Source organism: Microcaecilia unicolor, chromosome 4 (genome assembly GCF_901765095.1).
Source record: "Microcaecilia unicolor chromosome 4, aMicUni1.1, whole genome shotgun sequence".
NCBI lineage: Eukaryota > Metazoa > Chordata > Amphibia > Gymnophiona > Siphonopidae > Microcaecilia > Microcaecilia unicolor.
In genome coordinates this window covers 21,296,707-21,323,391 of record NC_044034.1, presented here as the reverse complement: position 1 = coordinate 21,323,391, position 26,685 = coordinate 21,296,707, and the positions used below count along the sequence as shown (strand labels likewise).

Here is a 26,685-nt window from a genome sequence, read left to right as displayed (position 1 = left end):
TCCTTGGAGCAGTTTTTAATGGGTGCAGTGCATTTCAGGCAGGCAGACCCAGGTCCATCCCCCCCCCCCCCCCCCCCACCTGTTACACATGTGGTGCTAAGTGTTCAGCCCTTCAACCCCCCCCCCAAAACCCACTGTACCCACATGTAGGTGCCCCCCTTCACCCATAAGGGCTATGGTAATGGTGTAGAGTTGTGGGGAGTGGGTTTGGGGGGGGATTTGGGGGGGCTCAGCACCCAAGGTAAGGGAGCTATGCACCTGGGAGCTATTTGTGTATTTTTAAAACATTTTTTGAAGTGCCCCCTAGGGTGCCCTGGCATGTCAGGGGGACCAGTGCACTATAAATGCTGGTTCCTCCCATGACCAAATGCCTTGGATTTTGCTGGGTTTGAGATGGCCGGCATTTTTTTCCATTATCGCTGAAAAACAAAACCGGCGATCACAAACCCGGCGAACTCTGACATTTGGCCGGGCTAAACCATATTATCGAAAAAAAAGATGGCCGGCCCATCTTTTTCGAAAATACGGTTCCGGCCAGCTGTTGCGCCGCCGCCAAAATAGATCGCCGGCGACCTATTTCTCTGGCAACGTTCGATTATGCCCCTCTAAGTGACCTTTTTGGACTCTAAGCCGACCTCTACTCCCCCCTCCCTTTGCTTCGGCACCTATTACATCTACTCAGTGCATATTTTCCAGCGAAAAAGGTGCCGGTACTCAAATGGCAGGCCACCCTTCAGGGGTTGGAGTGATCATTGAGGGACCCACCCCACAATAGCCAGGCCCCCTGCAACCAGTAACAGAACCTATGATAAGGCAGAATTGTTGTGTAGAGCCTGAGCTCTTTCATTAAAACTTGGAGACCATGGGTCAATTTTAGCAGACAATGGAAAAGGTGCCGGTACTCAGTACCCCCAAGTACCCCCTCAAAAAAGCCCTGCATCTACTCCATAATGTATAATTAACTTGGACTGGGCTTTCTGCTTCTTTGTTTTTGTTAACAATTGAATTGTACCTTGCTCTCTGCTAATTATGGACTTTAGATAGAATTCTCTTTTTGAAGAGTTTCTTAGTTCTTATTTTGATATATAAGGAGGAGGTAGTTGGATTTGTATTAGATATATTTTTCCTGTATGAGGCTTCTTATTCCTTATTAATGAGATACTGTATCTTTCAAGAGTTTTCTTGTAAACTTTGGAAATTATTTATAAATCAAAATTTTAAAAAAGTCTGCTCTCAAAGAAAGTATTTTCTTATAATTATTTTTAACATTCCTGTCTTTGGCTTGATATAAAGCTCTGTCCTTCAGCTTTTTAATCTATGTAAAATGCTGACTCTTGGTACTTTATTGAAGCCTACTAGATATTTGAATACATGCATTATGTTGTTCCCTTCTCGTCCTTCTTCTAGAAAGCACATCTTTAGCACCTTTGGTTTATTTTTGGGTCAGCATCCCCATATGGGTTGGTTTTGTGCATACAAATTTAAAAGCATCTTAACCAAGTAATCACAACACAATGGAAGTCATCACAATCCTAGGCAGGAAACTAACTACAATAGGATAAGTATGGAACATCACTCCATTATGAAGAAATTTAGTACAAGGTAGATAAATTACTATAGTATGGGAGTCATCAAATATAAAATGCAATCTCCTAGGTAAGGTATTTTATTGCACCACGGGGTCAATGTAAGCTTTCACTGGTTACCAGTAGAGGCCCAGATATCCTTTAAAGTATGCTGTTTTATTTTTAACTTTAACCTGGGTTTTGCACCAACATACTTATATACTTTGATCACACTGATATCAAAATACAATACTCGGAATTATCTGCATTGACTTATGCCTTCATTTAAAGGAATATGCTGTAAGAAATTGTTTTCTAATCTTTTTTTCTTACCAAGCTCCTAAAATTGGAAAATTTATACCAGCTTCAATTATTACTCTTTCTTCCTATTTGTCTTTTCGTAAACTTCTCAAGGCAGTCTTATTTAGGAAAGACGTAAATTTAGGTTAACCTTGGTTGCTGTATTTGTTGTTGACTTTGTAAATTTTTGTTGTAGCTCCCAGTTAATTGTACTCTTTCCACTGATGACGTAATCTGCTCCAAACCATTTTTTGGTGTGAGTAGAAAAGAACTCCTTGACAATGTAGTGTAATGTAATATTAACAGCTGTTCAAATAAGGTTAGATATGTATAATTAAAACTAAGGACTGTACTGAAATAGGAATACCTTCTAGATAAAGGTAAGCACCAATCACAAAGATGAACACTAACAAAGCTGGTTTTGAAACAAGGGTTTCCTTTACGTGGGATGTATTCAAGGTATTTTTGTTTGGAGCAGGAAAAGGGATTTGGGACAAAAGAGGCCACTATGAAATAATTATAGAAAGTTAATATAATCTCTAAAAATTGCGATGACAAACATGTACTTTATTATGCTCTAAGAGCTCCTTTAACAAAGTGGCAGTACCGATTAGCATGCGCTGAATGCAAAGAAGCCCATGGGAATTGAATGGGCTTCTTTGAACTCAGCACCGCTTTTGTACAAGGAGCCCTAAATTCATAAAAACTGAAAAGCAAAATCTGATAAAACTTGTAATGCTGAACCCAAAAGGGGTTAATTTTATAAAACCTTTTATATATATATATATATATATATATTCATTCATATATACATACATGCATACACACATATGAGCGCTGCCACATATAGACATTCCTAGGGGCATAGGTTGGGAAGAGCTGCAGTGTTTATGCACATTTTATATAAAAATTAAATACATGTGAATACGCCAACGCCACCGACCTACCTATGTTGATTTAGAAGGACCGGACTGAGCCCCCAAAAGCTTTTCTCGTTGGGCTTCTCAAGACACTTTAGTCTATTTCTTCTTATGAAGACACGGACTACAAGTGGCTGGGCTATGGTCGGGCCCAAAGCACTGGATACACCACACGTGAGTATCAGTACCTGAGTACAACAATTGAAGCCGCTGGGTGTCTTTGATGACATGAGAGGAAAAACGGCTTTGGAGAAAGCAAAGGACATGATTGTGCCTAAATAAGAAAAAAGGCACAAAAAAAGGGAAGAACCCGGCTGCGTCGAAAAACAAAGAAAACTTAGAAGAAAAACTAAGAAGAAAAAACTACGGAAACTCTATTAAAAAAAAAAAAAACAAGTGAAAAAACTCGCAACCAAATCAGTGAGAGAAAACTCTTTCCTGGGCCTCAATGAGGAGCGCAGAACGATACTTGCCGCACCTCAACATGGCGAAAAAGAAACTGAGTTGCGCTCATGCGACAGGCGGGAAATCAGTCCGCGCAAGAGCAGTGCGCACTGCATGCAGCCAGAAGACTCTGGGCAAAACTTTAAAAATATTTTGTTTGCAAAATGCCGGTTCCTGGGCCAACGCGGACGTCAGCCCACATGTGAGAACAAGCAGCCTGCTTGTCCTCGGAGAACAGTTTTTCCAGCATTATTAAGGTTAAGATCACACAAAAGATGTGCTCTGTTATATGAGTGTATTACATATAAGTCAGACTGACAGATATTTGCATGGTTATAGATGCTAAACAGACATGGGGACTGATGTATTTTCAAACAAAAGCTAGTAAAAAGAAGTAAAATACAGGTAAAGTGTGCTGAATGGACAAAGCACCTTTCCATAACTGCCTATCACGCTAAGCTATCTCAGAATCAGTGCAGTGTCAAACCTTTATTCATTAGGAAGAACACAGAGCTTCAGCATGAATTTCTTAGTGCTGGTCATATTTATTCTTCACTGACACCTTGCGACATAGGTTCATACTCCATTCTACTGAAGGGATGAATCACTACTACTACTATTTATCATTTCTATAGCTCTACTAGATGTACGCAGTGCTGTACACTTGAACATGACGAGACAGTCCCTGCTTGACAGAGCTTACAATCTAATTAGGACAAACAGGACAAAAGAGATAAAGGAATATTAAGGTGAGGATGATAAAATAAGGGTTCTGAACAAGTAAATAAGGGTTAGGAGTTAAAAGCAGCATCAAAAAGGTGGGCTTTTAGCTTAGATTTGAAGACGGCCAGAGATGGAGCTTGACGTACCGGCTCAGGAAGTCTACTCCAGGCATATGGTGCAGCAAGATAAAAGGAACGGAGTCTGGAGTTAGCGGTGGAGGAGAAGGGTGCAGATAAGAGAGATTTACCCAGTGAACGGAGTTCCCAGGGAGGAATGTAGGGAGAGATGAGAGTGAAGAGGTACTGAGGAGCTGCAGAGTGAATGCACCTGCCATTTCAACTGTCTGAATGCTATGACTTCCTTTCAAGGAAACATGATAATCAGCTTTTTAAATAATTTTTGGTTCATACCAGCCATGAATTTAAAGATTTTCACCAAAACACTATTTTACAACCCTCCCTGCCACCCTCCACGGAACCAGCTATACATATGAGTTCTCCTGAAATTAGCAAACCATATTTTTAAATCAATCACAGAAAAACAGCAAGATATTGAGAAGCTCCTCAAAAAGCCAACACAAAAAAGAGCATTTATTATGAAGCATAAACAATGTGATAACTGGCCTGTTTAGATTAGAACAATAAAATTTCCTTCTAGTTCACTAAACTGATTTTCTGGTAATAAAAGCTCCTATTTTAGGTTTAGAATCTGTAATAAAAATTACAGTGCCAATTTCTGTCACTTTAAGACTGGAAAACAATTGAATGTGACAAAACTACTATTACTAAAATCAGAGGTGACAAACCTTTTAGAAAATTTAAAAAAAAACAGAGTACAGTTCACAGAAAATAAATATCATATTTCCCGGCAGTGTTAAAATGTAAACTTCATTGTCTGTCTATAAATCAAATCACAACCCCCCCTTTTTTTAAATATTATTCAAGCCTATGACTTCCAGCCAGTACTGAAGGTGCCCATTTTTCCAACATTGTCGACAGTCAAAAAAGTGAAGATACATACCTGCAGCAGGTATTCTCTGAGGACAGCAGGCTGATTGTTCTCACGATTGGGTCGATGTCCACGTCGGCCCAGGATCGGAAGTTTTTGCTAGCAAAATCTAAAAAAAAAATCATCCACAGTCTTCTGGTGCGCGAGCGGCGTGCAATGCGCATGCGCGGACCGATTTCCCGCCCATCCAAAACAACTCCAAAGGGGCGGATGGCGGGTTTGTGAGAACAATCAGCCTGCTGTCCTCGGAGAATACCTGCTACAGGTATGTATCTTCACTTTCTCGGAGGACAAGCAGGCTGCTTGTTCTCACGATTGGGGTATCCCTAGCACCCAGGCTCACTCAAAACAATGAACATTGGTCAATTGGGCCTCGCAATGGCGAGGACATAACAGAGATTGACCTGAAAAGAAACACAACTAAGTAAGAGTGCAGCCTGGAACAGAACAGAAATGGGCCTAGGAGGGTGGAGTTGGATTCTAAACCCCAAACAGATTCTGCAGCACCAACTGCCCAAACCGACTGTCGCATCAGGTATCCTGCTGAAAGCAGTAGTGAGATGTGAATGTGTGGACTGATGACCACGTTGCAGCCTTGCAAATCTCTTCAATAGAAGCTGACTTCAAGTGAGCCACTGACGCAGCCATGGCTCTGACATTATGAGCCGTGGCATGACCCTCTTGAATCAGCCCAGCTTGGGCATAAGTAAGGATATGCAATCCACTAGCCAATTAGAGATTGTGCGTTTTCCGATGGCTACTCCCCTCCTGTTGGGATCAAAAGAAACAAACAACTGGGCGGACTGTCTGTAGGGCTTTGTCCGCTCCACGTAAAAGGCCAGTGCTCTCTTACAGTCCAAGGTATGCAACTTGTCTTCATCAGGGCGGGTATGACGGGGAAAGAATGTTGGCAAGACAATTGACTGGTTCAGATGGAACTCCACCTTCGGCAAGAAATTAGGGTGAGTGTGGAGAACTACTCTGTTATGATGAAACTTAATATAAGGTGCATGCACTACCATGGCTTGGAGCTCACTGACTCTAAGAGCTGAAGTAACAGCCACCAAGAAAATGACCTTCCAGGTCAAGTACTTCAGATGGCAGGAATTCAGTGGCTCAAAAGGAGCTTTCATCAGGTGGGTGATAACGACGTTGAGAACCCTTAACACTGGTGGAGGTTTGACAGGGGGCTTTGACAAAAGCAAACATCTCATGAAGCGAACAACTAAAGGCTGTCCAGAGATAGGCTTACCCTCTACACGTTGATAAGCACTAATTGCACTAAGCTGAACTCTTACGGAGTTGGTCTTGAGACCAGACTCTGATTATTTTATTTACTGCACTTGTATCCCACATTTTCCCACCTATTTGCAGGCTCAATGTGGCTTACAGAGGTCTGTTATGGTATTACCATACCAGGATGTCAGATACAATTGTTGATGCAAAGAGATCAAGGATGGAAAGAAGTATTAATAAAATAGTTATAGAAAGATGATTTCCGGATTAGAGTGGATTGGAGGTCATACAGGTGCCAGCTCTGTGAGTTCAGGGCTACTTGAGCACCCTTAATATTGAGCAAACTCCTTTACTCTGTCTAGGCAGAATAATTTGTTTTGAATTTAGAACCCCTAGTAATTCTGAAAAGTTGGCTCCTATTGAAAGCGGTATAAAAGCCAAACACAGAACTAGGAAGCAATGAATATAGCCAGTTAACAGTGTAGGTCTCAAAGCTGAAAGACCAGAAATTAAGGGGCCCTTTTACAAAGTTGCAATGAAAAATGGCCTGTGGTAGTGTAGACATGTGTTTTGGGTGTGTGCAGAATCATTTCTCAACGCACCTGTAAAAAAATGCCTTTTTTAAAATTTTTGCTGAAAATGGACGTGCAGCAAAATGAAAATTGCCGTGCGTCCATTTTGGGTCTGAGACCTTACTGCCAGCCACTGACCTATCGGTAAAGTCTCACGTGGTAACTGGGATTGGAGAACGGCTCTCTTGAGCAGGGACTGTCCTTCCCCATGTTTAAACTTGTACAGTGCTGCGTAACCCTGGCAGCGCTATAGAAATGCTAAGTAGTAGTAGTAGTAGATAAAAATTACTTTTCGGATGTGCGCAAAAAATGAAATTACCGCAACAGCCACATGGTAGACAGGCAGTAACTCCATTTTGGCGCACGCTGGACGCACGTAGACGCTTACGCTGCTTAGTAAAAGGGCCCTTAAGAGCTTAGCCTTCAGACTTTTTATTTAAAGTTACTCAATATGCAGAATTTCTGCTAAATGAAGAAACTTTCTTACACAGAACCTATTTAAATAACACTAGGAATCAAAGATATGGCTTACCAATTGTAAAAACAGAGCACCAACTTACTTTAGAGTGCATATGCATGGATTCTGTCACTCAATCATGGACTGACTGCTTTTAATTTCCAAGAAGTCCAATCAAATTTGTTGATTAACAACTTGAAGTAGGCATATTAATTTTCTTATAACTATATACAGGGGTAACGCCATTTCTCATCCTTCCATTCTCCTAAACAGAGAATTTCTTTTAATATAAAAGTGTGAGCAGAATATAGCACACACCATCAAGCAAACTGATTGACAGGTAAGTTAAGCATGATGTCAGCTATCAGCATTCACGTCTGTTAAGCCACATCCACAATCCACCCATGTCTCAATCCCTCCCATAGAATGAAATGGGAGTAGTTCTGTCCAAGTCCCATCCATACCACATACCCACTCCCATCCCTAACTACACGCCCTACCACAAAATGGACCGCGTCACTTTCAATAATGTCACAAGAAATAGACACTGGTCACTTTTGATGACATCACCAGAAATAGGGTTTCTGACTACTGAAATCCAAGTTATCACTACCGAGTTACATGCGACACAGAAGGGACAATTTAAGCCTTTTCAAGCTGCACTTGTCACAGAACAGTGACAGAAACACATCCTCCCTCTCTTCTTAGCAGGGTGGTTTCAGTGAAAATGTGTATTTATTGACCTGTCTGCCTAGCCAGCTTTCTGAGTCACTTTTAGCAAAATAAAAGAATGCTGTAGGACTTAAATGCCTATTAACTGGTGGGGGATACTTGCAAAGCAAATATTAACCATGCATGAGAGCTTGTTAAAGAGCATTTACTACAATCCAAAAGCAATAGGGAACTTTGGGGGAATAAATCCTGTTCTTCAGGCTGCTAAAAGGCATAATAAAATGTGAAAATTCAACATAAAAAAAAAAAGAAATAACAGCCTTATATCCTCTTGATGATTTTACTAAAACTGATTCAAAAAGTTGGTTGCGCAGACAGCTCAATAAATAATACATTTTTACTAAACCCATCCTGCTGGGATAGGGTGGGGGTTTCCTCACACTTCTGTGTGACAAGCACAGATTGAAAGGCCAGAATATTCTGGGCAAGTCACTTAACCCTCCATTGCCCCATGTAAGCCGCATTGAGCCTGCCATGAGTGGGAAAGCACGGGCTACAAATGTAACAAAAAAAAAATATGTCCGTGCTATGTCACATATAACCTGGTACCACTAACTTGGGTTTCCAGGGTCAGAAACCTGTTTCCAGAGATGTCATCAAAAATTACTTCTGTCCATCTCTAGTGACATCATTGAAGGTCATGGGACCCATTTCTGATGACACTGGAGGGAAGATGGTGGTGTGGCAGGGCAGGGCATGAGTGCAGTTTGGGTTTGGTATAACCAGATGTGACCACTGACTGGTTGGTGGCATCCCTACGTCACCTGTCAATCAGTTTGATTGATGTATACTCTATATTCTTTTTTATTTGCAAGAAGTCTTTATTATCAGTGAACTTGAACAAAGTTAACATAATACAAGCAACAGGCAAGCACTTCTGCTTTACATATACAAGAAGTCTAATAGTACTGCCTATATTGTAACGAGTAACAGTATCAACTGGCCTACAAGTACATTACCAAACTTCAGTAATTTTTTAGAGCTTTTTTTTTTTTTTTACAGAGTATAATAATTCCCCGTCCAATCCCTGCCCCCTCCCACCCCCCACTCTCTCCCAAAAGACACGGCTAGCTATGACCATGCAGAACACTCTCTGAGCATATAGATCATAGTTACAGAGCGTCAGGAGGGATATATTGCCATACCGATTGCCAAGTACCCAACTGGTGCTTGCGCTCAGCAATCAATCTCTCCATCTCTCTCACATACCTCAATTTATGGAGCCATTTTGTTATTGGGGGCACCCCCTCTCTCCGCCAATGGGAAGCCACTACCACCCTGGCAGGGCCCACCACCTGGTTTACCAATGACTGTTGGGCAGATGAGAGACCAGCAATCCTGGCTGAAAACAGGAACACCAATGGACTCAGTGGCACCCTGCACCCCAGCCATTTCTGCAGCCGAAAATGAATCGCCCTCCAGTAGGCATTAATTTTTTTGCAGCTCCACCACACGTGACCCATTGTACCCTTTTGACCACAGCTTCGCCAACACCCATCCAACGCATCTGGAAAGATCCTCTGCAACCGGGCCGGTGTGAGGTACCACCTATACAGTACCTTCACTGCATTCTCCTGCATGGGGACATGAGTCGATAGCCTCACTAATTTTCTCTCAATACTCTCCCACTCGGACTCCTCCAAATGTATACCTAGTTCCCTCTCCCAGCCTCTTCTGTGTACTCCATTATAAGATGAATGATGACTTATGTTTTGATACAGATAACCAATCAGGCCACGGGAGGACGTAAGTTTCCCACATATCTCCTCCAGACCAAGTTTCTTTCGCGACATCACCTCTCGCACCGCTTTAGTTTGCAAGAAGTGGGCCACTTGGCAATAGGCGAATTCATCTCCCTCTACCTCAGGGTATCTATCCTTCAGAGCCTTAAAAGACAGCACTGAGTCATCTTCAAACATCTGTCCCCAGGTCCGCACCCCGGCTCTGTGCCATTTTGTGAATGCCCCCTTTATAGTACCGGGCAAGAATAATGGGTTATATGCTATTGGGGTATTCTGGGTTAGGATGTATTGTTTCTTGGGAAACATTCTGTCCCAATAGTGAAGTGTTACCTCCACTGAGGAGCAAGTTCCCTCTCCCATACATCTAAATGGCCTAGGTAACCATATTAATGCGCTCAACGGTGTGTCACCCAGTGAGTGTTGTTCTATTTGTACCCATTGTCTATCTGGGTATTCTTGGTGCCATTCTAGTGCTGCCTTCCCCTGTGCCGCTCTATAGTACCAAGCGAGACTGGGTACCCCCAGCCCACCTCTTTTCCTATCCCTGTATAGCAGTGATCTCGCTAGTCTTGGACGCTTTCCTGCCCAGACGAACTGCACAAGTGTGTCTTGTAAGGATGCTATAAATCGTCTGGGCATCATCATAGGCAGCACCTGGAAAAGATATAGCAACCGAGGCAGAATATTCATTTTAAGAATAGCTATTCTCCCAAACCATGAAAATTGCATGTCTCCCCAGCGCTCTAAATCAGCCCTGATAATTTTGCCTAGCCCCTTATAATTTGCATTAAACAGCTCAGAGAATGTCCTAGTCAAATTCACCCCCAAGTATCTAAGTTGTTTATGAGCCCATCAAAAGGGAGAAGAGATCTTTAAAGAACCCACCACCTCCTCTGGAAGGGTTACATTTAGGGCTTCAGATTTAGCCATGTTGACTTTAAAGCCAGACACAGCAGAGTATTCATCTATCAATCGCTCTAAATGCGGGAATGTGGTCAGTGGGCGAGTAACAAACAGTAGGACATCATCCGCAAAAAGGGCCAGTTTATGGATTCTGTCTGCCACTCTAACTCCTGAGATATTGGGGTCCAGGCGCAACTGAGCCGCAAAGGGCTCCATCACCTTAGCGAACAACAAAGGTGAAAGAGGGCATCCCTGCCTAGTTCCTCTATAGAGCGTAAATAAGTCTGAATTGCTTCCGTTGACCCGGACACATGCCCTTGGGGAATCATAAAAAGCCTGAATTCATCTCCTAAACTGTAATCCAAACCCCATCGTCTCAAGGACTCTAAGCATGAAGGGCCAGTGAACCCGGTCAAAGGCTTTTTCTGCGTCCAGACTTAGAAGACATAACTGTTTCTGGGTTCTTTTTGCCAGGTACATAAGGTCTACCGCCCTCCTGATATTGTCCATTGCTTTCCGGTATGAGACAAAGCCCACCTGATCTGGATGGATGAGCACTGGTAGAACTGGTGCCACTCGATTGGCTAATACCTTAGCCAAGATTTTTACGTCAGCATTTAACACTGATATAGGTCTATAAGATCCACAGTCCATATGATCTTTTCCAGGCTTAGGTAGTACTGCTATCCAAGCCTCCATCATGGACAGAGGCAAGGACCCACCTTTTCCCACCTGATTAAACAAGTCAGCTAAGAGAGGGGCTAACTCGGGTGCAAACTGCTTATAGAACTCATTGGGCAATCCATCCAGACCAGGCGACTTGCTTGATGGTAAGCTTCTAATAGCCTCTTGAATTTCCTTAGGGTTAACCGGCTCATCTAACAGTCGCTGCTGCTGGTGACTCAGGGAGGACAACTCGCTATCTCGTAAGTATTGATCTACTGATTCCATAGATGGATTGAGTTCCCTAGCGTATAAGGCCTGGTAGAATTCCCCAAATCTCCTACGTATGTCCTCAGATTTATCAAGATCTTTCCCAACCCTGTCCCTGATCTTTAACATAGTTTTGTCTACTTTTTGCCTACGCATCTTTATAGCTAAAAGACTCCCTGCTTTGTTGGCGAACTCGTAAGAGCCCAGCCTGCTCTTTGCATATAACATGCTAAGTTGCTCAGAATATATAGAGTCGAGCATTAATCTTTGATCACTTAGTTCTTTCAGGGTCTGTGAGGACCCACTTGCCTTATGCTGCGCTTCCAGTGAAAGAATATTCTCCAAACAGCTTGCTACCTGTGCCTTACGGGCTTTTGCTTTCTTACTGGCCAGTTGCAAAAAATAGCCACGAGATACTGCCTTCATGGTATCCCAGATTGTGCTGAGTGAAGGCCCAGAATTCAAATTAAACTCAAAATATTCTTTCAACATTTTTTTATATCCCACCACAGCTGCCTCATCTTGCAGAATATTAACGTTTAATGCCCATCTTTTGTCCTTGCTCTCAGTCCTAATATTGGGTAAAGTTACCCATATCGGGGCATGATCAGACAGAGTCATACTGCCTATTCCTGCTTCCGGGCCTCTCTCCGCTAAGGCAACATCCACTAGGATATAATCTATGCGGGAATAGGAGTGGTGTACTGGGGAATAGAACGTATAATCTCGCACCCTCTGATTATGAACCCTCCACAGATCTACCGTGCCTAAAGATTGAGTTAAAGATCTCAGTGCTTGCGTGTCCCTCTGTCCCTCCGTTCTAGAGGCTCCAGAGCGATCTATGCCCGGGTTCATCACTGTATTAAAGTCCCCCCCTATAAGTAGGGAGCCCTGTGCAAAGGAGGCCAAGGAATTTTTAACTTTCTCAATAAAACCTGCTTGCCCTAAATTCGGGGCATAGATAGAGGCGATAGTGAGATCCACCTGGTCAATTTTAACATGCAGAAAAATATAGCGTCCTCCCGGGTCCCTCTTGATCTTAAGCACCTGCGCCCCAACTGTGGAGTGTATCAAAATCGCTACTCCCCCCCTTCTGGGCCCTGCTGCAGAGGCGAAATGTGCCACCGGGTAGTTCGAGCAGGAGAGAAGTCTTTCGTGCCTTTCTTGAAGAAGAGCCACATGTGGCCTAAGCTGTCCCAATTCTTTATAAAACTTCTGCTGTTTCTGAGGCATGTTAAGGCCTTTTACATTATAAGATAAGATCTTTAAACCTGTACCCGTCATTAAATGGGTTATCGTTCTTAAGTAGCTTCATCCCTCCAAGACCACTCTGTATAGTATCGTAGAGTGTATAATCTTAAATGCCAGCCATGTCCTTCCCTACCCCCTTCCTCCCTCCCCTAGCCACTCCCCCCCACTGAAATCCCTCCCCTATCCCGTCCTTTTTCACCAATTGAAAGACCACGTCCTCCAAGTGGGAGTCGAGGAAGTTCCCCACCCTTCACACAGTACCGAACCACACATCCACCCCCCCAACCCTACCTTATCAAATCAAACAACTAACTCTCCCGTCAGCGTTCCATCCTTCTGCTAGTCCCATTTAACAACCAGTTAACAATTAGCCCTCCACCATAACCAGTACATCCAACCATAAACATTGAAATTCTTTTTTTTTTTACTATGAGCGGAACCCTCACCCGCATTCACAATATGCAGTTCAAAATAGGTACCTCTGCCAGGCCAGAGTAGTGTATTTTCCCTACACCATGTCCCTGGTGACCTGGTCTTATGGAGTCAGTCCAACCTACTCAGTCCATCTCAGCGCTTCTGAGTACCACGCTTTGTCGATTCTGGGATTCTTTGCCACCGTTGAAGCTTCGCTCGGGTGGTAGGCGCTAGTGCCCCAGGTGGAGACTTAACAGAAACCAGTTCCGCAGCATATAGGGCCTCCCAAGCCTCCTGTAGAGTTTGCACCTTCTGTTTGTTACCCTTCAGGGTAAAAAGGAGAGCGAAGGGAAATCCCCATCTGTAAGGTATTTTATGTTTGTTCAAGGACTCCAGCACTGGTCTCATCTGTCTTCTTAATTGCAATGTATATTGCGATAAATCCTGGTAAACCTGAATGCGGGTCCCACCAGTCCAGACGCTCAGTCGTTCTGGCGGCCGCCAGAATTTTTTCCTTAATTTCGTATTTGTGGAAACGCACGATTATATCGCGGGTCTGCTGTTCTTTACGCGCCCCCAGCGCTCTGTGGGCTCTATCCAGCTCACATCGCATTTCACCCGCTTCAGGACCGAGCAGAGTTGAGCACAAAGTTTGCACTATTTCAGCCACGTTCTCTGTGTCACCGCCTTCAGGTACACCACAGAAACGGAGGTTATTCCTCCGTATACTCTATATTCTACAAATGTATTACAGCAAAATAAAACAAGATTAACACACCACATTTAAAAGTCCAGTGAAGACAGTGCACATTATGCTGAAAGTGCACTGTTATCAGTATTCACACATGATACCTAAAAACTGTTCAGTAAAGGAAAAATGTGCCGAACACACACCGGTAAAAACTGAAGTGTCTTAAAACTTTATTTTCAAAATTCACAAGCAGTAATCCACAAAACAGTGAAAGGATAAACTAGGTGACCTTACACAGGCCATATTTCAGCTCAAAGCCTTCCTCAGGGGTTGCTGAAGACAGATCAAAATGCTTCACAGCATGCTTTCTTTCTAGTTTGGAGTTTTCCGATTCATTTGGTTCAAATTTATCCACAAGCTGTGAAGAATTTTGATCTATTTTCAATGACCCCTGAGGAAGGCTTTGAGCTGAAACACAGCCCATGTAGAGTGGAAAAAAGGATAAGATAATCAGGCGAAGAGCGACAGCTAAAAACAATCAAATGTTACTATTGGAGGCTGTCTGAAGTCATGAGACTGGCTACACAAAGCTGGATTTTCAAGGAATCCTAAGAGAATCAACAAACCATCTAAGCTAATTTCTCAAGAAAAATAAAGAGTTCTGGAATTCTTATACACCATTAGAATGGATTCACACAATTTTAATCTGTAATACATGCAATCAACTTCTTATTAAGGGATTTGCAACACTACTAATTTCTCATGAAGGAACTTGCCAGTAGCACTATGATAGATCATGATCTTCAAATAATTTAGTAAGGATCTCAAAAGACTCTCCTCTAGCGATCTACTTCTGAATCCTACCAACACCCATTCTGTTAGAATATCAATGAAATGCTTTGATGTTCCCATGCATACCCCCACCCTCCCACTCTGTCAGACAGTCAAAGTAATGCTTTGATGTTTCTCTCATATATACTATCTGCTACCTCATTTGCTTATTTTCGATCTGAGGAAGAAGGGCAACCTTCGAAAGCTAATCAAGAAATGTATTAAGTTATGTCCAATAAAAAAAGGTATCATCTTATTTTCTTTTCCATGTTTTATTTTGTTTGATTTCTATTGATAACCTTCTGAATCCATATAGCAAACAATTTCAGCATGCAATATCCAGAGTAAACTTACCAGTGTAGGCCATATTTTTAGGGTTTGCGTAGGGAGCCCCTGGTTGAACAGGGCTGTAAACGGGATTCATGGTGGAAGACAGAGAATTCTGGAAAAAAAGCAATAAAAAAAACATTTAGCACATTATTCTTTCCAAAAATAATTTTCTGTAATATTATTTATCAATTTGTGTCCACATATTTTTATTTACATCACAATAATTACTTTAATACAGTTATTCAGTGAATATCACATACAACACAAAAAGCACCATTTTAGGTAGAATGTAGAAGCAGAAACTGAAACATACAGGTTGGGGACATGTCGATTTCTGCTGGTATTTTAGAAACAGATCTGTAGACAGTGTGTCAACGTGACTGCGTGTTTTTTTATCCTTAATGTAATATCTTCCCCGCAGCAGTTTTTGCCAGTTGGATAAGAGAAATTATCAGTGTTAAATTATATGAGCAGCATGTTTCAATTTCCTATTTAGAAAGCTATTTGAAAATGAGATCATCAGTGGCCTGGAGGACTGAGTTATTGGGCTATAGCAATGTAGGCATCTCCTCGGTTACTAGTCGACATCTGCAGTCAGCAATTGGGCCCTCAATGGCACCATATCTTGGGCACATGGCCGCAGTCGTGCCCCCTGGGAGCCCTTATGAAGCCAGGTGAAGGGGATTATTGGTAACCATACCCGAACGGGAAAGAGGAATGGTTGTGCTAAAAACAAAAAAATCAGTATGTGAAGGTACTGTACTACCAAATCCTCTACATTCTCGAACTTAAAATGGAATCTCCCCAGTGGAAGTCTCCTTGTCTTCAGTCATGGGGATGCCACCTCTTCAGCCACGTTCTCCATCGGTAATAGAAGCTGTACCCCCTCCAGGGGGGCAGGAGGTAAAGCTTGTTCCCAATACATTTCTTAGACTGGACTCTAAAGTTTATAGATCAGAAAAAGATATTGTAATGCTTGTTTGAGGTCACGAAGTTTGAACTGACCTTGAATTTGGGTAATAAGATTAGAAATTCTAAGTGGATAATTTGCTATGCTTTTCTTTGAAGTAGTCTTATAAGAATCTTATCTCCTAAGTTTATAACGGCTCCTACTCCCCAATTATGGTGGTCTAATATAAGTTATACATATTTTCTTGATGTAAAATTTCTTTAACATATTCTGTTTTTCTTATTCAAGTTATAATACTTGTGAATTTATGTAAAATGATAAATAAAAAATTAAAAAAATAAAGTTGTAATTTCAAATAGTGCTACTAGTACTGAGCAGTTGTACCTTTTACTGAACTGGTGCAGTTTTCAGTTAAAGACACAGCTGATTCAATTAATCCTTCCTCGAAGTCTCAAGTATCTTTGGAACTGATTGGCAAATGGTAACATGTACTAACGATTTTACACAGCAAGTTTTGCTACAAATTTCTTAATTTACTGTGAAAAAAAATAAAGTATTTTGATGGCAGACAATTTCCTTGAAAACTCACAGCAAAAGCTTGATCATTCAATTACCAGATTGCATTCAGCTACTGCATCGAATTTGAAGGAGAGTTTGAGGATTCATTATCTAATAGAATCTTTAGAAAATACTTTAAATTTACATTTCCTTAATTTCCCCCTCATCCATTATCTGTCTCCTCTAGAATTATTTCCAAATAACAAAACCTGAAGGCTAAACTATAAATAAAATTCCTCCTATACAATGTCTAAGTACTCTAAATTCGTAGTGAAAGGTGCTCAGATTTTGTAGTGAGGACGAGATCTCATGAGAGTGAAGTTATCCACTCTAGCGCTTCTGAATTTTTGTTAATACCTCACTCCTGAAGACACAAAGGCAAAACATGGGACCATGTTGAGTAAGATTGACTTAATGGAGCATTTGGACTGAAGGATTCTGAAGAATTCAATAACTACATTCGAACCTTCGGACTTTGGATTTTTTTGGTTGAGTAATATAACATTTGGAATAAACATTTTTGGACATTTAGGGCCCTGTTTACGTGTGTTAACCATGTGCATTCCTACAATATCCTTATAGGCGCCTACACTGTTAACATTTTTAACGCACCTACAATTAGTGCATGTTCTAACGTGCCTTAGTAAACATGGCCCTTAGTGGTTTTAACACGGATTCACTTTCAGTTTCTACTGGGGGAACTACTCAGGATTTGCTGTTCATCTACAGTACAGAAGAAAAGAGGTAAGATAGGTGAAAACTTTACTTCTTGATAAGTTATTTTGTAATAATCGCAACTATTATCAAGGTGTGATGATCGATTTTGAGTAGTAGCCCCCCAGTGGCATGAATGAACATTTTCTGAACACCTTTCACTATTAAGTTAGAGTATTTAGACATTACATAGGAGGAATTTTTATTTATAGTTTAGCCCTTAGGTATTGTTATTTTGATTAAATTTTAGTAGAGGCTTATATTTATTGATTTGATACCCAAGGTTTATTTATTTAACTCTAGAATTATTTAAGATGTACCTCAGAGATTTTAAAATATTCTGAAGGTGACTATTTCTCTTGCTAATATATATATTGCCTTCCTAGAGGAGTCAAAAGATTAGGGGAAGAGGGGAATCTAGATCAGCTGGCATCTCCTGATAGTCTTGGTATTTCACAATTTTTAGAATTACCTAAGAATGTTTTAAGAAAACATGTTACATTATTGGTGGTATTTCAAACTGAGAATGATTTTAAAAAATTATGAAATTATACTTTGCTAATGAACAACCTGCTTTCTGTAGTCAACATTTGGAGTTTGCTCACACCTTTTTCATTAGTAGCTCAAGGTGAGGTACATTCAGGTACACTGGATATCTCTCGGTCCCAGAAGGGCTCACAATCTAAGCTTGTACCTGAGGCAGTGGAGGGTTAAGTACTTTGTATGTTTTTAATGTTATTTGTACATTATTTTGTGAATGTTTTTTATTTTTAGGGAGGGTAGAAGTTTTAAAATAAATAAAAAACAAAATAAATTCAGATTGGTTAGTGCTAGAAAGGTGCATGAAACAAAAATTTCAGATCTATTTTACTTACAGTTAAGTTTGCTACAGCAAAAGCACAGATAATATTATATAACTACATAAAAAATCTTCGCAATGCTAGAAACAGAGCAACCTGGCAATCTAGAGAGCAACTCAGCAATATCCAGTGAAAGAGTAATTGTATTTAAGACTTTAATTTCAGATAAGAATTGCATAAAAGGTAAAATTATGTATAATCATACCTGATAATTTTCTTTCCATTAATCATAGCTGATCAATCCATAGACTGGTGGGTTGTGTCCATCTACCAGCAGGTGGAGATAGAGAGCAAACTTTTGCCTCCCTATATGTGGTCATGTGCTGCCGGAAACTCCTCAGTATGTCGATATCAAAGCTCCATCCGCAGGACTCAGCACTTAGAGAATTACACCCACGAAGGGACACTCTGCCCAGCTCACCACCGCCGAAACGGGGGAGGGGAATTAACCCAGCTCATCCCCACACAAGTGGGGGAGGGGAATCCGTCCAGCTCATCCCCGCGGAGCGGGGGAGGGACACCACACCCGCCGATGCGGGGGGATCTGGCTTATCCTGCAACCGCAACCGCGGGAGGAGCTGACTGACCCTAACACCGCCGAAGCGGGAGGGGTACAAAGCTGCCCTACAGCCGCACGAAGCGGGAGGGAGTGCCGGCAGAATTTATGTCTCAATCCAGCCCCGTAAAACGGAGGGGAGAGGAATGCAGCAGCTCACTGTAACACAAAGTCGTCTCAACTCTTGAAGAATCCAAGTGAAAGAAGAACTTGAACACGAAGTCCTCCTGAAGTAACTGAAGGCTAAACTTGAACCTAAAATTCAACCAGAATATAAACAGTACAGATATCTGGGAGGGGCTATGGATTGATCAGCTATGATTAATGGAAAGAAAATTATCAGGTATGATTATACATAATTTTACCTTCCATATCATCAAGCTGATCAATCCATAGACTGGTGGGATGTACCGAAGCAGTACTCACCCAGGGCGGGACATAGAAATCCCTGACCTCAACACTGAAGCTCCAAACCGGGCCTCCGCCCGTGCAGCCACAGTCAAACGGTAATGCTTGGAGAATGTATGAGCCGAAGCCCACGTTGCCGCCTTGCATATCTCTTCCAAGGAGACGGATCCGGCCTCTGCCATCGAGGCCGCCTGAGCTCTCGTGGAGTGAGCCTTCAGCTGGATAGGCGGCACCTTCCCCGCGGCCACATAAGCCGCTGCAATGGCTTCCTGGACCCATCTTGCCACTGTAGGCTTAGCAGCCTGCAGACCCTTACGAGGACCTGCAAACAGGACAAACAGATGATCCGATTTCCGGAAATCATTGGTCACTTCCAAGTAACTGATGATGACTCGTCTCACATCCAGATATTCAAGAGCGGAGTACTCCTCTGGGTAGTCCTCCCTACGAAAGGAAGGGAGACAGAGCTGCTGATTCACATGGAAACGAGAACCAATCTTGGGCAGGAAGGAAGGCACTGTGCGAATAGTCACTCCTGCCTCAGTGCACTGCAGAAAAGGCTCTCGACATGAGAGCGCCTGGAGCTCGGAAACTCTTCTGTCTGAAGTGATAGCCACCAAAAAGACTGCTTTCAACGTCAGGTCTTTCAGAGATGCCCTCGACAAGGGTTCCAAAGGCGGCTTCTGCAATGCTCTTAGCACCAGGTTGAGATTCCACGCAGGCACCACTGAGTGCAGAGGAGGGCGCAGGTGATTAACTCCCTTGAGAAAGCGCACCACATCTGGCTGCGAAGCCAGGGAAGCACCCTTCAGGCGGCCCCTGAAGCAAGCCAGAGCCGCTACCTGGACTTTAAGGGAACTGAGCGACAGGCCTTTCTCCAGACCTTCTTGCAGGAACGCCAACACTGAAGAAATTGGAGCAGTGAAGGGAGAAAGTGAGCCTGCTTCACACCATGCTGCAAAGATACGCCAAACCCTGGCGTAAGCAGTAGAAGTAGAGCGCTTCCTCGCTCTCAGCATAGTGGCGATGACCTTGTCTGAGAAGCCCTTCTTCCTCAGACGCTGCCGCTCAATAGCCAGGCCGTAAGACCAAAGGGAGAGGGATCCTCCATCACCACGGGACCCTGATGTAACAGGCCCTGCTCCACTGACAGCCGCAGAGGATCGTCGACTGAGAGCCTGAACAAGTCCGCATACCAGGGACGTCTGGGCCAATCCGGACCCACCAGGATTACCCTGCCGGGATGCTTTGCCACCCGGTCTAGCACCCTGCCCAACATGAGCCAGGGCGGGAACACATAGAGGAGCTCTTGTGTCGGCCACTGTTGGAGAAGAGCATCTACTCCCAGGGATCGAGGGTCCCGTCCTCTGCTGAAAAAGCGCGGCACTTGGCCATTGGCCGATGACGCCATCAGATCTAGGCTCGGCTGGCCCCAGCGCTTCGTGATGTCCAAGAACGCCTGATCAGATAGTTGCCACTCTCCGGGCTCCAAGGTATGGCGACTGAGAAAGTCCGCCTTGACATTCATGACTCCGGCAATGTGGGCCGCTGAAAGCTGCTCCAGGTTCGCTTCCGCCCACTGGCAAAGACTCATAGCCTCCTTGGCTAGAGGGGCGCTCTGGTACCTCCCTGGCGGTTGATATAGGCCACAGCCGTGGCATTGTCCGACAGGACCCGTACAGGCTTCAACACGAGTACCGGGATGAACTCCAATAACACCAAGCGAATGGCTCTGAGTTCCAGGAGGTTGATAGACCACTTGCCTCTGCAGGAGACTAGAGCCCCTGCGCTGTCCTTCCCAAGCAGTGGGCTCCCCAGCCCATCAAAGAGGCGTCTGTCGTGACGACAATCCACTCCGGGGTCACCAGAAGCAATCCTGCAGACAACTTGTCTGTCTGCGTCCACCAGCTCAGCGCCTTGCGCACTGCTGGGTCCACGGGAAGGCGCACAGCATAATCCTCCGACATCGGAGTCCAGCGCAGCAGCAGAGATAGCTGTAGTGGTCTCATATGAGCCCTGGCCCAGGGCACTACTTCCATCGTGGCCGTCATAGAGCCCAACAGCTGCACGTAGTCCCAAGCCCGAATAGGAGAGGCTACTAGGAACTAGTCCACCTGAGCCTGAAGCTTGACAATCCGATTGTCTGGCAGGAACACTCTGCCCACTTGGGTGTCGAATCGAACTCCCAGATACACCAGGGACTGAGTCGGGCGCAGCTGGCTCTTCTTCCAGTTGATGATCCATCCCAGGGAGCTCAAAAGAGCAACTACCCGGTCCATAGCTTTGCCGCACTCTGCATAAGAGGGGGCTCGGATCAACCAGTCGTCCAGATAAGGATGGACTTGTACTCCTTCCTTTAGCAGGAAGGCCGCTATGACCCCCATTACTTTGGAAAAGGTCCGCGGAGCAGTAGCCAACCCGAAAGGGAGGGCTCTGAACTGGAAGTGTCATCTCAGGACTGTAAAACGCAGAAAGCGTTGGAGAGGAGGCCAGATGGGAATATGCAGGTACGCTTCCTTGATGTCCAAGGAAGCCAAGAACTCTCCTGCCTTCACTGCCGCTATAACAGAGCGGAGAGTCTCCATGCGAAAGTGCCTCACTTTCCAGGCCCGATTGACCCCTTTGAGGTCGAGGATAGGCCGGACAGAACCTCCTTTCTTTGGAACCACAAAGTAAATGGAGTAACGTCCCTTACCAATCTGATTTTTTTGGCACCGGAACGACCGCACCCAGGCGGATCAGGTTGTCCAAGGTCTGCTGCACTACCACAGCTTGACCGGAGACTTGCAGGGAGCGAGTACAAACCAGTCTCTTAAGGGTTGGCAGAACTCTAGCTTGTAGCCGTCTCTGATGACTTCCAGCACCCACGCGTCTGAAGTTATAGTGATCCACTCGCCCAGAAACGAGGACAGCCGTCCTCCAATCTGCACTGGGGCGTGGACCAAGGCCCCGTCATTGGGTACGAGACCCTGGGGGAGGACCGGAGGGAGCACCTCCGGGACGGCGGTCTCTGCGAAAGGAATGCTGCTTGGGGGAGAAATTCCTCTTGAAGGAAGAGGGGGCAGAGGAACCCGACTTGCCCGGGCGGTATGGAGGTATCGGGACGAGTACTAACCCGAGCCCTGACCTCTGGTAATTTCTTGCCGTTAGACGTGCCGAGATCGGTCACGATTTTGTCCAGCTCGACCCCAAAGAGCAGCTTGCCTTTAAAAGGCAATCTAGCCAGGCGGGATTTAGAGGCGTGGTCAGCAGACCAATGTTTCAGCCAAAGCCACCGCCGCGCAGAGACTGTCTGAGCCATGCCTTTAGCTGAGGCTCTCCAGACATCATACAGCAAGTCTGCCAAATAGGCTAAGCCCGATTCCAGGGCCGGCCAATCAGCCCTCAAGGAATGATCCGAGGGGGAAGCCCGCTGCACCATAGTCCGGCACGCCCTGGCCACATAGGAGCCGCAAACTGAGGCCTGAAAACTTAAAGCAGCTGCCTCCAAGGACGACCTTAAGGCCGCCTCCAATCTTCTGTCTTGGGCGTCCTTTAGGGCCGTGCCACCTTCCACCGGCAACGCCGTTTTCTTAGTCACCGCAGTGATTAAAGAATCCACGGTAGGCCACAGATAGGCCTCACGTTCACTCACAGCCAAAGGATAGAGGCGGGACATAGCCCTAGCCACTTTAAGGCTCGTTTCCGGGACATCCCATTGAGCCGCAATTAAGGTGTGCATGGCATCATGCACGTGGAAGGTTCTAGGCGGGCGCTTCGTCCCCAGCATAATGGCAGAGCCAACAGGGGCTGAGGGAGAGACGTCCTCCGGAGAGGAAATCTTCAAAGTGTCCATGGCCTGTAACAACAGGTTGGGCAAATCCTCTGGGCTAAAAAGCCGCGCTGCAGAGGGGTCATCCGCTCCATCCGAGCGGGGATCTATCTCCTCCAAGGAATCCGCAAAGGATCGTTGGGAGACCTCAGACACGCTGCCCTCATCTACATCGGAGGAGACAAAAGTCCTCCAAGGCCTGGAAATCAACCCGAGGGCGTTTACCTCTGGGAACCTCAACCTCTTTATCAGAAGAGGGAGCAGGGGCAGCGTTTTGCATGAGGAAAGCCTGATGCAGCAGCAAAACAAACTTGGGGGAGAAACCCCCCAGACTGTGCACTTCCGCAGCCTGGGCAACAGCCCTAGACGCACTCTCAACCGGCGCTCGCAATAGCGGGGGAGAGACATGCTGCGCATCCAAAATGGCGTCCGGCGCGAAACTCCGTGAAGGAGCCGCGCGGGAAGAACGGCGCTTAACTTTAGCCGCTTTTGTGCCGTCGCCCAAATTAAGGGCGTTCATGGCATTAATGTCTCCAACCTCAAGGGCGGCCCCGAAGAAGCCGTCCGAGCCGCGTGGCCGGCCAAGATGGCGGAGGCGAGGAGCGGGGGATGGGCGTTTATGGCGGGGAAAAAACCGCCACGCCGGAGGAACGACCGGGACATTCATCGGTCACTAAACTATCACCCATCAAGGGCGAATCAGGTTGTAAAACCCCCGCATCCCCTCTAGAAGCGCTCCAGCGATCTGGGGAGCGACCCTTTGCGCCCTCGCCCTCCGACGCCATTGCCACGAGGAGAAGAATCGGGGAACCCCCTGCCCGCTATAAAAAGGTAAAATTACCTGCTTGCCGCTCCGAGCTGTAACGAACTGGTGTCCCAGTGAGTAGCTGCAATGAACGTTTAAAGAAACGTCGAATTAAACGCCTTTAAAGACGTTTAAAAATATTTTTTTTTTTTTTTTTTTAAACGGAGCCAGCGGGAGGGGGGAGAAAAGGAGGGACCTGGCACCACCAGGTTTGCACTTGCTCAAAAGAGCCCTCAACCCCAGGCCTCAACAAAACCTAAGGATTAGGCTTGGAGGCCTAGCCAGAGCTGCTGCTGTGTGTGACCACCACCTGCTGAGATAGAGAACATACTGAGGAGTTTCCGGCAGCACATGACCACATATAGGGAGGCAAAAGTTTGCTCTCTATCTCCACCTGCTGGTAGATGGACACAACCCACCAGTCTATGGATTGATCAGCTTGATGATATGGAAGCAGACATTTCAGATTCATGAGTAGTTCTGTTTATAAGTATAGAGGAGGGGGAAAATCTGCCTTTCATCAACTAAAATATCGGCAATGGTTATTTTGAAAAGTTTGCACCCCATGTAACGTTACAGCAACATAGGAAAGGGAAACTAAAGTACACTCACACAGGAGCAAGAACAAAAGCACAAGGAGTCTTCAGGAATAGGGGCGTCAACTCAAAATTTATTGGACGGTCTGTATTTCGGCAAAGCTGCCTGCGAGGTGGGTCTTGCAAAGGTCACAATATTCAAACTGTGTTTTTTGATGCTTATCAAGCCACAAGTTGTAATTCGCTGTTTGCTTGGCATCTTACAGTGTTCAGAGATTTGGCAATTTCGATTGTCTTTTGCACTCTTTGAATATTGTGACCTTTGCAAGACCCATGACTCAGGCAGCTTTTCTGAAACACGGACCGGAGTCTGGTCTGTGCAATAAATTTTGAGCTGATGTCCCTTGTGCTTCTGTTCTTACTTCATGTAATGTTATCAGATACTAATATGGAATGGCTAGGCATTGTATGTATGAGTTCTTTAAAAACTAAGAGGTCCTTTTACTAAGCTGCAATAGGTGCTACAATGCATTGAAAAAAAAAGTCTTCATGCAGGACACACTAAAGTGCCCCGCATTAGCTTTGGCAGGTGTACGCACTAATCATGGATTAATTTTATCTTTTTAATTTTCTTGAGGTCGTGTCAGGGGTAGAGAGTGGGCATTCCTGTACTAACCAGTTAGTGCATGTACATGATCGCATGCTAACTGGTTAGCACACACTTAACACAGGAGCCCTTATTGCCACTTAAATAAGTGATGGTAAGTGCTCACATGGTAATTTTTTTTAAATGGCTACGCCTTAGGGTGAAATGGGAAGCCCGGTGGAATTGATTAAGGTAAGTGTCTGAAGTTCTAATAACAACTGGTTTTGCTGAAGACAGACTGCTAGATACCATTATGAAAATGATGCTTTATTGAAATATTTTTTAGTATAACAAATTTTTATAAAAAATGAAAAAAAAAAAAAAAGACAACTTTACATAATAAAAAAATGATTTAATAATTATATATTTAGGGAGTTTATGGAGGAATTTGGCCGATTATGATAATGTCTGTTGAGACTACAATCATCCACAACAGATAGAAGTCCACGGACATCTTCTGAGATCTTCTCCTCCCTTTGAAGAATTTAAAACATATTTGTGGTTTTTTTGCTAAGCACTATATTCATTCTATCTTTCTGGAGTTAGTGTGCACTAATGGTAACATTAGTGCACGGCCACTAATAAAAAGAGAAAAAAATCTTTTTGCTGGCTGTGGTAAAAATAGCCTTAGCGCACAGGAAAGCCATGTGTAAGGGTGCACTGAGGTTGATTCTTACTGTAGTTTTGTAAAAGGACTCCTAAATTCATTTTTAAAAACCCCTGAGACCAAAATGATATGTTTACTGCCCGATTATGGATATGAATATTTTACAGATATAGATCTGAAACTTTGGAATCCTAGTCATGTAATTTATATTAGCTTACTCAAAAGTTCAGCAGTACTTGAATTCTCTCTCATCATTGTCCTATGTTAGATTTTATAGTGATTAAAAGTAATAAGGACTTGAATTATAAGCAGATAAGTCTATCACTGTGCATCCCTGTAACATCTATTGCTTTCTCTTCTCATGGTGCACCTACTGCTCAGTGCCTGAGGTTTTAAGTTTGAGTCTTTCTAAGGCAGCTGGAGGAGGATGAATTTCATGGGGCACATCATGTTGAGTACTTACCATGAAAATATTCTCCAGGGATACCTTTTTACTGTCATCTGCTGTCTGTGTGCCTTCTAAATCTGTACCATGGAAGCACATGGCATGTTTCTGTCACATTGGGAAATGTATTTAGGTGCAGTGTTACTCTATTAATATAATACACCAAAGGCCAGGCAATGAAAAGGAATCTACATCACTAACAGATAAAGTGCCAGTCAACAGCCCTGACTCCAGCTGGGGCCTCTCAAGTAGTTGTACAACTAACTCTAACTTGGTTTCTTGGAAATAATTCAGTCTAACTCAACCCCTGTCACTCAAAGAGATGCTTCAACCTTGAGCTTTGCAAAAAAAGATTCTGCCTTCTTTGCAACCTGTAAATGTAACAATCGCCTCCATTTTATTCTGTAATACAAAATCTCTATGATCCAGGACACAAGAGAACCTTACAGAAGAGTTGTACATGTGGTTACTAAGCAACAGACTGCGCACCACGCAAAGCAGAAATCCCTTCCTCCGTGGTGCATGCTAAGCTTGTATATTTTATACTGCAGATTGGTTAAGTTACTCTCTGGTGCCCTGATCTTACTGAGCAAAAAGTGGCCTTGAAATGAAGAGGGAAATATATGAAAGGCATAGTACATTGTTACATTGATTAAAAAAAACAAAAAACAAAAAAAACGTAACAGCAGCACAATACCAAAATCACATTCATCCATGTATCCTCTCGGTTACCTGATCACCTTCACTCTTCTTCACCCCCCCCCCCCCCCCCCCAGC

General features: G+C 44.1%; 1 long non-coding RNA gene across 2 annotated transcripts in view; it reads right to left on the bottom strand.

Annotated features, from left to right (window-relative positions):
* The window catches only part of LOC115467835, a 197,749-nt gene that overhangs the window by 35,968 nt on the left and 135,096 nt on the right, over positions 1 to 26,685 (bottom strand). For both annotated transcript variants that reach the window (XR_003941766.1, XR_003941767.1), the window contains exon 3: positions 15,077 to 15,164. This is a non-coding gene — a long non-coding RNA (uncharacterized LOC115467835). The remainder of the gene's footprint in view (positions 1 to 15,076; positions 15,165 to 26,685) is intronic.